Below are 15237 nucleotides of genomic sequence, written 5' to 3' on the forward strand. Positions count from 1 at the left end.
CCTGTGAAGGAAGATTGAAAAAAACTGGATTTGTTTAGTCTGGAAAAGAGAAGGCCAAGGAGACATAACAGTTTTCAAGCACATAAAAGATTGTTACAAGGAGGAGGGAGAAAGATTGTTCTTCTTAACCTCTGAGGATAGGACAAGAAGCAATGGGCTTAAATTGCAGCGAGGGATGTTTAGGTTAGATATTAGGAAAAACTTCCTGTTAGGGTGGTTAAGCACTGGAATAAATTGCCTAGGGAGGTTGTGGAATCTCCATCATGAAGATTTTTAAGAGCAGGTTAGACAAACACCTGTCAGGGATGGACTAGATAATACTTAGTCCTGCCATGAGTGCAAGGGACTGGACTAGATCACCTTTCGAGGGTTGAACCATCTGAAACGGCATTATCCCTTCCAGTCCTATGATTCTATGAATTCCAGACCACGTGACCCTCACAAGAAATAAGAATGTTTAATAAACACAAAACACACACACTGGCTTTTAATGTCAAAGGCATGTTTCCTTCATAGTCCTTAAACAGGATTTAGACATTTGGGGTTTGATCCTGGGCTCATAGAAATCATTAGAAAAATAATTCCTTCCACTGCAAGACGCACTCGGTGAAATTCTCTGGCTTGTGTTACATAGAAGGTCAGGAGTGATGTTTATAATGATCCTTTCTGACTTTAAATTCTATGAAAGTACCCATTGACTTCAGCGATTCAGGGTTAGGGAAAGCCTGACATAATCATGTGCCCAATGGAGGTATCTCTTAGGCAAGGATCAGCATGGAGGAGTTGGTTGTTGGCTGGAGAATTTTACCCTAGCCTGTAACATTTCCATCCCTCTCTACATCAAATGTAAAAAGAAAATTTCTATTAACTACAAACATTTTTCCCCACTTCAACATCTTCCTCACCCTCTTCAAGGTCAATATGTTCCTCAGAAAGAAAAGCAGGAAAGGTCCAATTTCTACAGCACTATGGATTTGATGGGAATTTGTCTGAGGAAATAATAGGAAGGAATCTAATGGGAAGCCTAAGGACCACAACTAAATTTCATACAAGTTGCTTTTCCCAGGTTCTAAATGTGAGGCTACTCCTCACTTTCATTAAATGGATGTCACTCATTTTCTTTTTTCCTTCTGTAGTGGGGAACAAGACACTTCCCATTACTTCTTAAATCTCAGAAATGCTTGGGTCTTAGAATTTCAATCATAAGGAATCTGTTAATGCTGGTTGCAAATGTTGATGAGTACATCTTATGCCCCACAAACAGTTCTTGTGGTTGGACCAGCAATCAGTTTTGGTAGAAGTAAACTTGTCAGAATTTGCTCCCCCACTAGACAAGAGATGAGAGAACTGGCCCGATTAGCACATTGGAAAGGGTGAGGAAAAACTCACTTAGAACGTGCTTATTCTAGGCTGCCTTTATCCATTGGGAAGCCCGTTCCCAATCTCCCTTTTGTTCTCTCAAGGCTTTAAGTGTAGAGTTGAAAAAAGATGGGGGGGGAAGTATGGGAGGGAAGGTTCATCTTTCCAAGAGGGATCTTTCCTACAGTGCAGTGATCTGCTAAAAGGTAACATACTATCCCAGACAAATGCCCTGGCAAAGCTGAGTACTGAAGAGCTAATTAAACCTCTTGAAGCCTAAGGCTTTACTTTTGGAGTTCATAGGAAAAAGTGATAGGAAACTAAACTGGAATCTTTTTTATTTCTATTTTATTTTACACACCTGGAGTGTACGGGGGGGAGATGGTGTCACAGTGCAGATAAACTGCACAAATTTTTATACCAGGTATCTGAAATTGTAGAGGTTAGATGTGATGTTTCTTATAGATACGATCTATTAATGCGTGAGTTTGTCACATTCTGAAACAGCTCCAAACTCCACCCTGGAGGCTGTAAAGGATATTCTCATTCCAGCCCAGAGATGGCTGTGGACTAGAAACTGCAGATAAAAAAAAAAAAAGAATTGGAGGAAGTGCCCTGCCTACATATGTGTTCTGTTTAGAGGCATTCTTTCACCGTTCGAAGTCAGCTTCTCAGTTTTACAGAGGACTGAACCAAGACATACAGGTGACCCAAACAGTCATCACTGGTTAGGACTAAGTTTCTTCAAGTCCCAAATCCTACAGCTTCTTGCTATTGCATATTAATCTACTAAGAAACTAAGTGACATACAAAAAGCAAATAGACCAGTGACAAATAAATTCAATTTTTAAGTTGTTTTAGTCACTTAACACAGGTCAGTAAATTGTTTACATACAATTCATAACTTCACAATGCCCCTTTAATAAGATCAGAAGTTTTGTTTTCCAATATATTTCACAGCTGTACATTACACTGGGATCTTTTACAGCTGGGTTCAACAAAATGGTTAGTGTTTCCTTTAATAGTATGGAAACTACTGAGGTGAAAGTATTTGTCACAAGTGAATATAACGTATTTATCTTGGCTTATGGAGCCAGAACTTAATGAGTGGGGGTGGGGGAAGAGCGGATCAGAGCCCTGGTGGTAGGGGTAGATTCAAAATTGGTTGGTGGAGTCTTACAAGGGCAAGGAGAGTTGAGTGGAGAATTGTAGAGCAAGGGAAGAGACCGCTTGCTAGGATACAGAGGAGGGGACAATAGAAGGATAAAGAGTTAATGTCTTTTGGTAACCAGCTACCTTCTGGTCTGTTTCATACCTCATTATCAAAAGCTATGTTTTTCATGATCTTTATGTCTGGTGATGGGCTTAGAATTTAAATCTCAAGAAACACACATGTTGCTGCTGCAGAGGACAAAACTGGGTTTGCATTATGTATGAGAAATTTTGATGTGAAAAGTGACAGTTATTAGGACAGCAAGCATTTTTGCAGACCTTTTCAGTCTATATTCTGCATCTCAGAAAGTGCTAATCATACACACATGAGACATTTCAGACTTAAGTTTTTTTTTTTTAATTACTAACATAGGTGTAGCAGGGTGGCTTGCCCCTTAAGGAGTAGAGCAATGCTGATAGGCACACCTGAGAGAGATCAGTTGTTCACCTACAAAAGGGGAGCAGAAAGCTGCAGAAAGGGAAGGGAAGCTCATGAGATTGTTTAAAAAAAAATTGCAGAGAGAGAGCAGCTCCTATAAATCATAGGAGCATAAGAAATTGCTATTGCACATCAGACAGAGGTCTATGAAGTCCACTATCCTGTCTCCAGCAAGGGAAAGCACCAAACGCCTCACAAGAAGGTGCAAGAAACCCTGTAACTGCAATTACGGAATAACCTGCCCATAAAGGAATTTTTTTCCTAATCTTGTCATTTAGTGGCTGGTTTATGTCCTAGAGCATAAGGGTTAATACATCTTCCTCCTTAGCCATAAAAATGTCTACACCTTTTTGAATCCTGTCAATGATATCCTGTTGCAATGAGTTTCACAGGAGATGATAATAGTTATTAGTATTCTTTGAGTGCTTGCTCATGTTGATTCCGAGTAGGTGTGCGCACATCATGTGCAGTGTCGCCAGAAGGCTTTTTCCCCCATCAGGTTGGCTCAGGCGCCCCCTGTAGTTGCGCCTTCATGGCACCTCATATAGGGCCCTGCCGACCTGCCTCCTCTCCAGTTCCTCTACCGCCAGAGACAGTCGTTGGAGCACTCTGCTTCGCTCATTTTCGAACAATCCCTAGTGTACGGGTATCCTGTAAATAGTTTTCAATAGTAAGTTAATAGTTTGTAGTTTAGTGCTTGAACCCCCTTGTTAGTCCGGGTTTCCCTTCCCCGTTCCCTTCCCCTGCCCAGGGCCTGCCTTGGTCCCAGGGGTTTAAGCCATGTGGGGTCTGCCAAAAGCCAATGCCAAAGGTCAACCTGCACACGTCCTGCTTAAAGTGCTTGGGGGAATCCCATCAGATGAATAGGTGCAAAATCTGCAGAGGATGCCGCCCCCACACTAAGAAGGAAAGGAACCACAGGCTGAAACTGTTGCTAATGGAGACAGCCCAGCGGCCGCAGTCAGAGTAGAGTCCCATGGACCCGGTACCAGGTTCTTTGGCATCAGTTCATAACGCACTGGCCTCGATCAGGGATGCGGCACCTAGGAAGGATTCTGGGGTCAGAGACACCATCACTCCCCGGCACTGAAGACTGCCTCACGTGCGGAAACCCGGTACTGCTCACAGTTGCTGGTGCCGCGTAAGAAACATAGAAAGACAGAGAGGGCACTCACCTACTCAACAAGGACAAGTGCAGAGTCCTGCACTTAGGACAGAAGAATCCCATGCACTGTTACAGCCTAGGGACCGAATGGCTAGGAAGCATTTCTGCAGAAAAGGACCTAGGGGTTACAGTGGACGAGAAGCTGGATTTGAGTCAACAGTGTGCCCTTGTTGCCCACAAGGCTAACAGCATTTTGGGCTGTATAAGTAGGGGCATTGCCAGCAGATCGAGGGACATGATCATTCCCCTCTATTCGACATTGGTGAGGCCTCATCTGGAGTACTGTGTCCAGTTTTGGGCCCCACACTACAAGAAGGATGTGGAAAAATTGGAGAGAGTCCAGTGGAGGGCAACAAAAGTGATTAGGGGGCTGGAGCACATGACTTATGAGGAGAGGCTGAGGGAATTGGGATTGTTTAGTCTGCAGAAGAGAAGAATGAGGGGGGGATTGGATAGCTGTTTTCAACTACCTGAAAGGGGGTTCCAAAGAAGATGGATCTAGACTGTTCTCAGTGGTACCAGATGACAGAACAAGGAGTAATGGTCTCAAGTTGCAGTAGGGGAGGTTTAGGGTGGATATTAGGAAAAACTTTTTCACTAGGAGGGTGGTGAAGCACTGGAATGGGTTACCTAGGGAGGTGGTGGAATCTCCTTCCTTAGAGGTTTTTAAGGTCAGGCTTGACAAAGCCCTGGCTGGGGTGATTTAGTTGGGAATTGGTCCTGCTTTGAGTTGAGGATTGGACTGGATGGCCTCCTGAGGTGCCTTCCAACCCTGGTGTTCTATGATTCTATGACTGAGCGCAAGCCTGCTAGTGGAGTGCAACCTGTGCCGAGCCACTCTGCCTCATCTGTGCAGGAGGCAGCATCGTTAACTCCAGGCCCACAGAGGGATCTGTTGAGTCCAGTGCCAGTAGAAGAGGGTCCAGTGGAGGATTTGGATCTCCCTTCCACGTCGGAGACCTTTAAGGCGGCCAGGGACCTCATAGCTTTGACGGGCCCCACACTCTCCTGACCAACGCAAGAGGTCATCAGTCCCAAAGCCTCCAATATTGCAAAGACCACTGGTGCCATCCAGGGGCAAGCTGGTGATGACCAGGCACCGCTTGCCCTCACCCCAGCACCATCCGGCACCACACCACCATAGTCTCCGCACTCAGACTCCTCAGTGTCAGACTTGGAGGCAGAGTCCTATGTACCTAGGAGGAGCCAGCACTGAGTGCAGCGGCATCCCCAGAGGTTGGAAAAGTCACAATCCTTTCCACCTGTGCCATGGCCAGCAGTGGCAGATGTCAGCACAGTGGCCCTTTTGGACCCTGTGGGCATACCACCAATACCAGGGGTCCTTTTTCAGGGCAATCCCTCTCAGTCACCTCAGATGAATGATCCTCGTCCAAGGCCAGAGAGCTGTCTCGCAGCGTCAACACTGGTACCACTACTGGCACCGTAGTCCACGCTGCAGTCAGCACCGTAGTCGACACTGAGACAGGTGTGGACACCGACGACTCTGTGCGCATCAAGGAACCAGACAGACAAGAAGGCCCGTACCAGCCCAAGCCGCCTCCTCATCCTCACCCAATTGAGGCAGTAATGGGAACATCTTCGGCGCCTGCCTCACCTAATAATAGAGCCCACCTGGAGTTCCACAGAAGGGTGGTACAGAATATGGATATCCAGCTGGAGGAGGTCACTGAGGTGTCAGACCCTATGGTGGACATCTTATCCCCCATGGGCCGCACCAGGGTGGCACTCTCCCTTATTAAAACAATACAGGAGACCACTAAGACCCTGTGGCAGATGCCAGCCTCTTTGACCCCGACAGCAAAAGGGGGGGTCAAAAGAAAATATTTTGTGCCATCAAAAGGGTATGAATATCTGTTTATGCTCCCTCCCCTCTCTCCCCCCCGGACTCGCTGGTGATGGCGGCTGTGAACAAGCAGCGGGGGAGGCAAGGGCAGCAGGGGCCCACTCCCCGGGCAAAGGATGTGAAAAGCTGGATCTCTTCAGGAGGAAGGTGTATTTCACCAGAGGGCTCCAGCTTCGCATTGCAAACCTGCAAGCGATCCTCAGTCACTATAACTTTAAATCCTGGGAAGCAATGTCAAAGTTTAAGGAGTTTGTGCAGGCAGACTCCAAGTCAGAGTTCTTGGCCTTGGTTAATGAGGGCAAGGCAGTGGCGAGGGCCTCATTGCAGGCCTCGCTGGACTCAGCAACCCGCACCATGTTTTCAGCGATCACTATACGTCGTTGCTCCTGACTTCAAGCCTCAGGCCTCCCGGGAGAAGTTCAATAGACAATTCAGGACCTCCAGTTCGAGGGCTCGACCTTATCTTTGAAAAAAAACGGACTCAAAGCTGCATAGTTTAAAAGACTTTTGATCACTTTAAAATCTTTGAAGCTGCATAGACCCACCACTCAACGCAAACATTTTAACTCCCAACCTATGCCACGCCCATATCAATGGCATTGTAGGTAGGACTTCAGTAGAAGAAAGGGCAGAAATCATTGGCATCGCTAGTCTCAACCCCTTACTAACTAGGGATCAGGGTCGTCGGGACAACTCCCAGGCCCTAGGCAGGCCTTTTTAAGATGCACCCAGGGGTGACACACCAACCCAAATCCTGGATCCGTTATTACCCTTCTTGGCCTGTCTATCCCATTTCTACCATGGGTGGGGAGCACACCTGGGAGAGCACAGAACTCAGGGCCTCTGGTCCCCAGCGGAGCTGTTTCTTCACATCAATGTCAGGGAACTGAAAGCAGTTCATCTGGCATGTCAGACCTTCCAAGCTCATTTGGAAGGAAGATGCGTATCAGTCCTGATACAACACAACAGCTGTGTTTTATATAAAACAGACATGGTCGAGCACGCTCCTCTCCCCTATGTCAGGAAGCTCTCAAGCTCGGAGACTTCTGTATAGCCCACTCAATATTCCTGAATGCTTCTGACCTCCCCGGATCTCAAAACGAGCTGGTGGACCATCTCAGCAGATCCTTTCACAATCACACGTGGCCCATTCGCCCAGATGTGGTGAACAACATTTTCCAATGGTGGGGAGTTCCCCCAGATGGACTTGTTCGCCACAAAGAGCAAAAGGAAGTGCCTTCTGTTCTGCTCCTTCCTGAATCACAGTCCCGGCTCACTTGCAGATGCCTTCCTTCTTCCCTGGAAGGCCCACCTGTTCTACGTGTTCCCACCTATTCTGCTTGTTCAAAGTCCTCCTCAAGATCCGGAGGGACAAAGCCTCACTAATACTGGTAGCACCAGCCTGACCCCGCCAGCACTGGTAAACCATGCTGCTGGAGCTCTCAGTGGACACCCCAATCACCCTGTCTTTAGTTACGGACCTGATCACCTAGCATCACGGCTGCTTCAGCATCCCAATCTTGAATCTCTACACCTCACAACTTGGAAGCTGCATGGTTAATCCTGGTAGAACTCACATGTTCCAATCCTGTTAGGGGGGTTCTCCTTGGCAGTAGGAAACCATCCACCAGGTCCACCTTCTTGAACAAGTGCAAGAGATTCTCGATCTAGTGTTCGCAGAGTCGTACCTCTCCAACGCAATCATCAATACCCTTTATCTTGGGCTACCTGCTACATTTAAAGCAGCAGGGCTTGTCGCTCTCATCAATAAAGGTTCACCTTGCCGCCATCTCAGCGTTCCACCCAGGAGAGGCAGGCCACTTGGTCTTCGCTAACCTGATGGTGTGTCATTTTCTTAAAGGACTAAACAGGTTATACCCACAAGTTCGGCAACCGACCCCAGCTTGGGACCTTAATCTGGTGCTTTCGAGGCTGATGGAGCCTCCATCCAAGCCCATAGTGACATGCTCACTACTCTATCTGTCCTGGAAGGTGGCTTTCCTGATCACTATAACTTCAGCTAGAAGGGTGTCCAAGCTCAAGGCCCTCACATCTGACCCTTCTTATACCATCTTTTACAAGGATACAGTGCAGCTTTGGCCACACCCAGCTTTTCTCCCTAAGGTTGTCTCACAATTTCATACCAACCAAGACATTTTTCTCCATTTTTTCCCTAAAGCCTCATGCTAACAGCCGGGAGCAGAAGCTCCACTCCTTGGACGTTCGACGTAAATCAAACCAGCTGTTTGTCACAGTGGCGGACAGGATGAAGGGCCTCCCGGTGTCCTCTCAAAGGATATCATCATGGATCACGTCCTGTATCCAAGCAGGCTACAATTTAGCAAAGATACCTGCCCCCACACTGATAGCACATTCTACTAGAGCACAGGCCTCCTCGGCGGCTTTCCTGACCCAGGTCCCAATCCTGGAGATCTGTAGAGCGGCAACATGGTCCTCAGTTCACACCCTCACTTCGCTTTATACCATTACCCAGCATGCCAGGGACAATGCAGCATTCAGCAGAGCGGTGCTTCAATCAGTGATTTCATGAACTCCGACCCTGCCTTCTAGGTAAAGCTTGGGAGTCATCTACTTGGAATCGACATGAGCAAGCACTCGAAGAAGAAAAAACAGTTACCTATCTCTCATAACTGTTGTTCTTTGAGATGTGTTGCTCATGTCCATTCCAAGACCCACCTGCCTTCCCCTCAGAGTAATCTGGCAAGAGGCAGCGAGTCGGCAGGGCCCTATATGCAGTGCCATGAAGGTGCAACTCCAGGGGGCGCCTGAGCCAACCGGTACCGCTAGGGGAAAAGTCTTCCAGCAACTGCGCATGCGGCACGCATACACCTACTCGGAATGGACATGAACAACACATCTCTAAGACTAACAGTTATGAGCGGTAGGTAACTGTTTTTTGTGATAGCATCCAAACACAGAAAGAGTCTTTCTGTACAGTCACACACAAAAAAGTGTACAAAGGCAGACCAAGGTTGAGGATACAGCTAGATCAGGCTGTACAAGCCAAGTGAGGGGGTTGGAGATAGATTAGTAATTGCATGTTTGCTGTTGAGATTTTTTTATATTTAAGATAATCACATGAAGTTCCCCTTCCTATTTTCCACCATTCAATACCTCCTCACATCATTTACATTTAATAAATAAATAAGCAAGCAGAAGGCTTAGTCATCTGGTTTCTTGTAAGTGTTGTGGAAGAAATAGGTCTTCAGGATGGATATGAGTTAATTATGTTTGGGTTAAAAGTAGTTCCTCTGTAAATTTTAAATTTGAATGTCAGGATTACCCCTTATTTTTTAATGTGGGAAAGTGTAATTTTACCTTTTCTTCTCCAATCAGTTTGCAAGAGAGCTATACTCTAAGGTAAACAGTCTCAGGCAGCCTCTCCAGGCTGTTAATCATCAGCCACTTTCTGAACCCAGTTTATTTCTACTGAATCTTTTATTAGGGTGACTAGAAATGAACACTTGGGGAGATCTTCCCATGTATACGGTGGCACTGTAATATATTCAGTATCTGCCCATTTTATGTCTAAACGTTTTCTTTATTATCTAGTTAATAAATGGTTAATCTGGTGACTGTGATAAACATCCAGAGTTGTCTCTTGGTTACTAAAGGACCTTATGCCAGGAAAGAGGAAGCCTGTGGCAGCTTGGAGGAGCATGTTGGACTCCCGCAGATTAAATTGCATAATTACAGATAATCAGTTGCAGTGGGGCCAAGTATAGCATCTTCTCTGCTTGAGTTAGTCAGGGCTTCTCACTGAGATTCTGGAAGTATATGGGGAGGTTAGGGCTGCAATTTATGATTTGGTACCTGGTCTTTCCCAGCTACATAAAATCTAGTGCTTTGTTTAAAGTACCAGTGTCTTGAACCTTGCAATCTGACCTGAACCAGACAGGACCCAACTACAAGTATCGCATTCAGGTTGGGTCTGAAAACACACTCGACCCAACACACTCAGGCTTAAGTTGAGTTGTCTCTGACCCCTTGATTCCAACAAGTTTTCCCATGTAAAACGTGAAATTTGAGCACAAACAACATTTGCTTTGCAGTTACCAATCATGTGGCTGGGTACCAAATGCAAACAAGTGTTTTCAAAAGTGGTCTATTTGTGACAATGTTGTCTTTGTGTCACAGAAACTAATTAAGCCCTATTATAACTACATCCTCAGCACTTTTCAAAGATCATGATACCTAGTTCATTTTACATTACTGCAGGGGTCAGCAACCTTTCAGAAGTGGTGTGCCAAGTCTTCATTTATTCACTCTAATTTAAGGTTTCGCTTGCCAGTAATACATTTTAACGTTTTTAGAAGGTCTCTTTCTATAAGTCTATAATATATAACTAAACTATTGTATGTAAAGCAAATAAGGTTTTTAAAATGTTTGGAAAACTTCATTTAAAATTAAATTAAAATGCAGAGACCCCCATCCAGTGGCCAGGACCCGGGCAGTGTGAGTGCCACTGAAAATCAGCTCGTGTGCCGCCTTCGGCACCCGTGCCATAGGTTGTCTACCCCTGCATTACTGTCTAAGTCAGGCACTTATGGCTTGTCTGCTTCCATATCACAAAAATGTAACCTGACCTAGATAGAGAGCAAGTGTAGTAACCCTCACCCTGGTCTAATATCTGCAGCAGCACAGAATGCTATCCTGGGGAAACAGCCAAGGAGAAGGCCACTCAAGCTTGGGAGGGAGCTCAGAATCCACCAGAAGGGGCAGTTGGAAAATAGCTGTTAGAGGAGAAGGTGCTATGGGTGAAATGGAACCTAGGTAGGAGAGGAGGTGATAACAGGAGAATAAAAGTAGCAGACTGGGAAGTGAGGAGGAAAGAAGAAAAAAAGAAAAAGTTTCAGGTCAGGATAAGCAGGAAAAGAAATACTCGCAATGTGAGCAGATGCTATTAGAGAAGGGAAGTAGAGGGAAATAAAATCTGCGGACTTCCCAGAGAGAGTATCAAGGGGGGAAAAAATGAAAGGAAATATAACTGGTGAAAAAGGGAATTGATCAAATAGCTGTGTTAGATGCACCCAGATCCTAGAAGCAGTAATGATAAGTCCACCCAAAAAGGACCTGGAGTACATGAACAGTGAGAATGACCCTTCTTTGAACATCTATTGATGGAATACAGTTCAAAGGTGTCTAATGGACAAGTGAGGGCCCATAGGTTAAGAAACACCCGTTTGTGGATAAACTTGGTGCAAAGAGGTACAGCCACAGGAACATCAAACCTAAGGAACACTTCAAGCTGAAGAGAAGAAAAGAACAGGACAGCAAGAATGGAGATGGACTTACAGCTAAGGAGAGAAAAGTTGATTCTTCTCTGAAGTGACAATACATATTGTAATCTTTTGTTCTTGTTAATAAAAATGCATTTGGTACTAACGGCACAGCATGTACAAGTTCACAAAAGTTAATGAGTTCGAGATATATAGTTTATTATAAATAGTAAGGCATTGGCAATGGTCTATATTACTTATGCTCCTGGTACAATTTTGGGGTTTTCTTTTATCATGTTCTAAAAATTTAAAGTTATCCCTTGGTTTCCCTCTACCTCTCCTCACAGTTAGCATAGCCTAGCCTTCCCAGGTCACCCCACAATACTTCACCAACAGCTATAATATCTTCTAAGTACTTCTAGGATACACATGCTGTTTGTATAAGGTTTGATCCTACCCCATCTGGTGCAGGATTCACTGGTATGCTCCAGCTACTTTTGGGCCACGGGTGAAAGTAACTTAAAGGACGGCTATGCCAGAGTCCTGAGCAAGGGGCGGGGCCTCAACCGGAAGGGGGTGGGGCTTTATATCGCCAGCCAGGGGAAGCCAGTCCAGCACGCCATACCTTACTGGCTTACTTTCACCTCTGGGGCCACTCCATAACCCCACTTTCACTAGCTGATCAGACCAAGCGGACAGTGGTTCAATGGGAGCTAGAGTGCACCACTGAATGCAACCTAAAAACACATTCTAACCCAGGACTGACCTATCCATGCCCCCAACCTTCCCCTGGCTGCCTCATCCTCCACTGCACTGGCTCCGCAGCCAAACCTCTATCTAGGCCCCCGCACCCCCAGCCCATCCCCCAATCCATTTGCGCTGCATCCTCACAGGCCATATCCTCCCGCCCCCTCCCCCTCCAGCGTAGCCAACCCCCTCGCGCACCGCCCAGTCCCCAGCCCACCTGCGCGGACGAGCTCCTCCCTGCGGGCGGCGGTGAGGCAGGCGCCGACCCCAAGCGTGGCTGGGAGACCGACCTGCTCCTCGAAGCCGGCAGAGTCCCCCGGCTCCTCAGCCAAGCGGGACCGGTCACCCTGGCAACAAAGCGGCCCCAGCCCGCGGAATTTCAATTCCGCCGCCAGGAGGACCTGCCACCGATTGGCTGCTTTCCGCACTGCCCCGCCTCCTGGGCAGCAGCAGCCAATCAGGGCGAGCACTCTCCTGTCCTGCAGAAGCCGATGCTGTTCGCGCAAAAGGGGATGCAGACGAGAGACGTGGCTGCGAACGAGCGACCCTTCTGTTGCGCTCCCGTCCCGCCCGCCCGCCCGCGGCGCTGCACCGGCCTGGGAAGGGGATCCGGCTGCAGGCCCCGGGAGGCGCAGAGGTGAGGCGGGACGTTAGCGGCCGGGTCGGGGGGCGCCAGAAGCGCCCTAATGACGGTGAGGGGGTTGGTAGCACTAATCGTCGGGGGCTGGGTGAAAACTAAGAGAGGGGCCACGCGCACGTGCTCTTTGGCGCCAATCTGGTGCTTGGTTTGGGGGCTGACTCTTGCGTGTTGTTGAGTCTTTGGGTCTGCAAGGCTGGGCCCTGTCAGGCTGTTACATGCTGGGTGTGGGGCCCTGCTCAGTAAACTAGATGATGATGCTGGGGATCGTGCTAGCGATCGCTCCTGCCGTTTGGGGGCAGATTGTGGGGTCGGTGGTAGTGCAGCCATCTGGCCAGCTGGTTCCTTCAGCCTTCCCTGACGTGGGCGGCTCTGAGGGTTTTTGCCGCCCCAAGCAGCGCAAAAAAAAAAAAAAAAGTCGCGATCTGCGGCGGCAATTCGGCGGGAGGTCCTTCGCTCCGAGGGGGCGTGAGGGACCGTCCACCGAATTGCTGCCGAATACCTGGACGTGCCGCCCCCCTCCGGAGCAGCCACCCCAAGCACCTGCTTGGCAAGCTGGTGCCTGGAGCCGGCCCTGTCCCTGACTGACTTTTAGGCCTGAATACAGCAACTACACTCTGGTTAGTAGGCTCCTCGTGGTGGACGAGGGTCAGTTGGTCGTGCTGATTCCATTAGATCAGCTACCTCAGTACCCTGGCCAAAATGAAATACTGTTGCCCTGGCTGTGGGTTCTGGTAGGGGGCAGATGTTCATATTGGTGCCTTAGTGTAGCGTTCCAGAGACTGAAGACCTAAAAATACACTAAGTGAAGTGCTGCCCGAGGCATTTTTAGTGAAGGGTTTGTGATGGGCTGGACCCCCTGGGATGTCACCTGGTGTGCTGGGATGCCACTGAATCAGACTATTCTGCCAGCCTGGGCCCCCTTTTACCTGGTCTTGGCTCCCCAGCCTTTTCCAGCCAAGTACACAGGCAGAGCTACACACAGCTGCACAGAGAGACACAGATCCGCTCTGGGAAGGCTTAGTTTAAGGGGCTTGCCATAGCACCCAGATGTCCACCCCCTTGAAGTACAAACCCAAAATTATATGAAATTTGCCCCTTCCCTCAAGGTGGAGGAGGGTATGCACAACTCCTCCGCTCCCGCCCACTTAGAAATCATATAAACTATATTATAAACCAGAAATAAATTTATTACATATAATAGGTGTATTTTACGTAGTTAAGGGTGTAGCAGACAGAACAAGGCAGATTACTAAGAAAATAAAATAGAGCATGCAAATTAAGCTTAATACACTAAAGAAACTGGTTACATGTAAGTTCTCACCCTAAATGTGGTTCTAATAATCTTCACAGGCCAGATGCCCTTCCAGCCTGGGTCCAGTTCTTCCCCCCAGTTCAGTTTTAGTTATTTCCAGCAGTCATCTTGGGTGGGGCAGCAGGGGAGAACTGAGGACCTGGATTACCTCATTCCCCACCCTGAAATAGGATTCACATAAGGCGGGAGTCCTTTGTTTCCTAGTTTGACAGACAGACAGACACACACACACACACGCTTCTCCTGGAAAAGTACAGAATTCAAGATAGATTCCAGTATCAGGTGACATGGTCACATGCCTCTGTACGGCCCCTGTAGCCATTCTTCACAGGCTGACCCACAGTTCACAGGAAGACTAAGCTCTTTTACAGTCCATTGTCTCTTGCTGATGGGCCATCAGCACTGTCCAGCTTTTTCATTGTTGTAACTGAAGTGTTAGCAGGAGGCGTCACCCAAAGTAACACAGTTGAAATATAGATACATAGTCAATATTCCTAATTTCAGATACAGAAATTATACATGCATACAAATAGGATCATATTCAGTAAATTATAACCTTTCCAATGATACTTTACAAGAGTTATCTTGCATAAAGCATATCTTAGTTATGTCATATTCCTACCACAAGCATATTTTCATAAATAATATGGAGTATAATGTCACAGGGTTGACTCTGGAATTCAGCCCCACTTACTTCTAGGTTCCAGCTTGGTCACACTGTTGATCTTGTGCAAGTTCTGTGACCCAGGCTTTCTCTAAGAGGACTAGAGTGGCCATCTTAATGGCTTGGGTCACGGCGGTGGGTGAAGCTTCCACAGGCTGCTGCTTGGGGAGGCTAGCTCCCTTGTCCTCTTCTGCCTGTGGCTTTGCCCACACTCCGCCCCTGCACCGCCCAGAGCCTGCCCCCTCCCCACTTTCTCCCGCGTCTCTTCCCTCCTCCTCCCTGCTCACCCCCACCCCTTTTCTGGCAAGTTGCTCCAGCATTATTCAGTGGGAAGAGGAGTTGTCCCATAAAGTCCCAATCTCCTGTGATTGGAGGAATGTATACTGCATGAATGAAGCATAAAGGTTTTGGAATTGTAAAACAACACTTCTAAGCATTTTCCATCTGATGACCTCAAAGCACCTAACCAAAACCAATTAATTTAAACAAACTCCTGTGAGGCACGCAAGTATTATTATCCCTGTTTTTTGGATGGAGAAACTAAGGCATGTGTTAATTAAGTCCCCTAGCTGCTGCCTTTTTCAATTAATGGAAA

General features: G+C 47.4%; 1 protein-coding gene and 1 long non-coding RNA gene across 2 annotated transcripts in view; one reads left to right on the forward strand and one right to left on the reverse strand.

The window, feature by feature from the left end:
- The window catches only part of LOC122174088 (uncharacterized), a 44450-nt gene extending 32026 nt beyond the window's left edge, over positions 1-12424 (reverse strand). The window contains exon 1 of the long non-coding RNA XR_006175433.2: positions 12244-12424. This is a non-coding gene — a long non-coding RNA (uncharacterized LOC122174088). The remainder of the gene's footprint in view (positions 1-12243) is intronic.
- Positions 12425-12517: 93 nt separating this feature from the next.
- The window catches only part of SLC2A8 (solute carrier family 2 member 8), a 62155-nt gene continuing 59435 nt past the window's right edge, over positions 12518-15237 (forward strand). The window contains 1 exon segment of the mRNA XM_065572731.1: positions 12518-12663. The gene's annotated coding sequence lies outside the window, so the exon portion shown is untranslated.

This window comes from Chrysemys picta, chromosome 18 (genome assembly GCF_011386835.1).
Source record: "Chrysemys picta bellii isolate R12L10 chromosome 18, ASM1138683v2, whole genome shotgun sequence".
Taxonomy (NCBI): domain Eukaryota; kingdom Metazoa; phylum Chordata; order Testudines; family Emydidae; genus Chrysemys; species Chrysemys picta.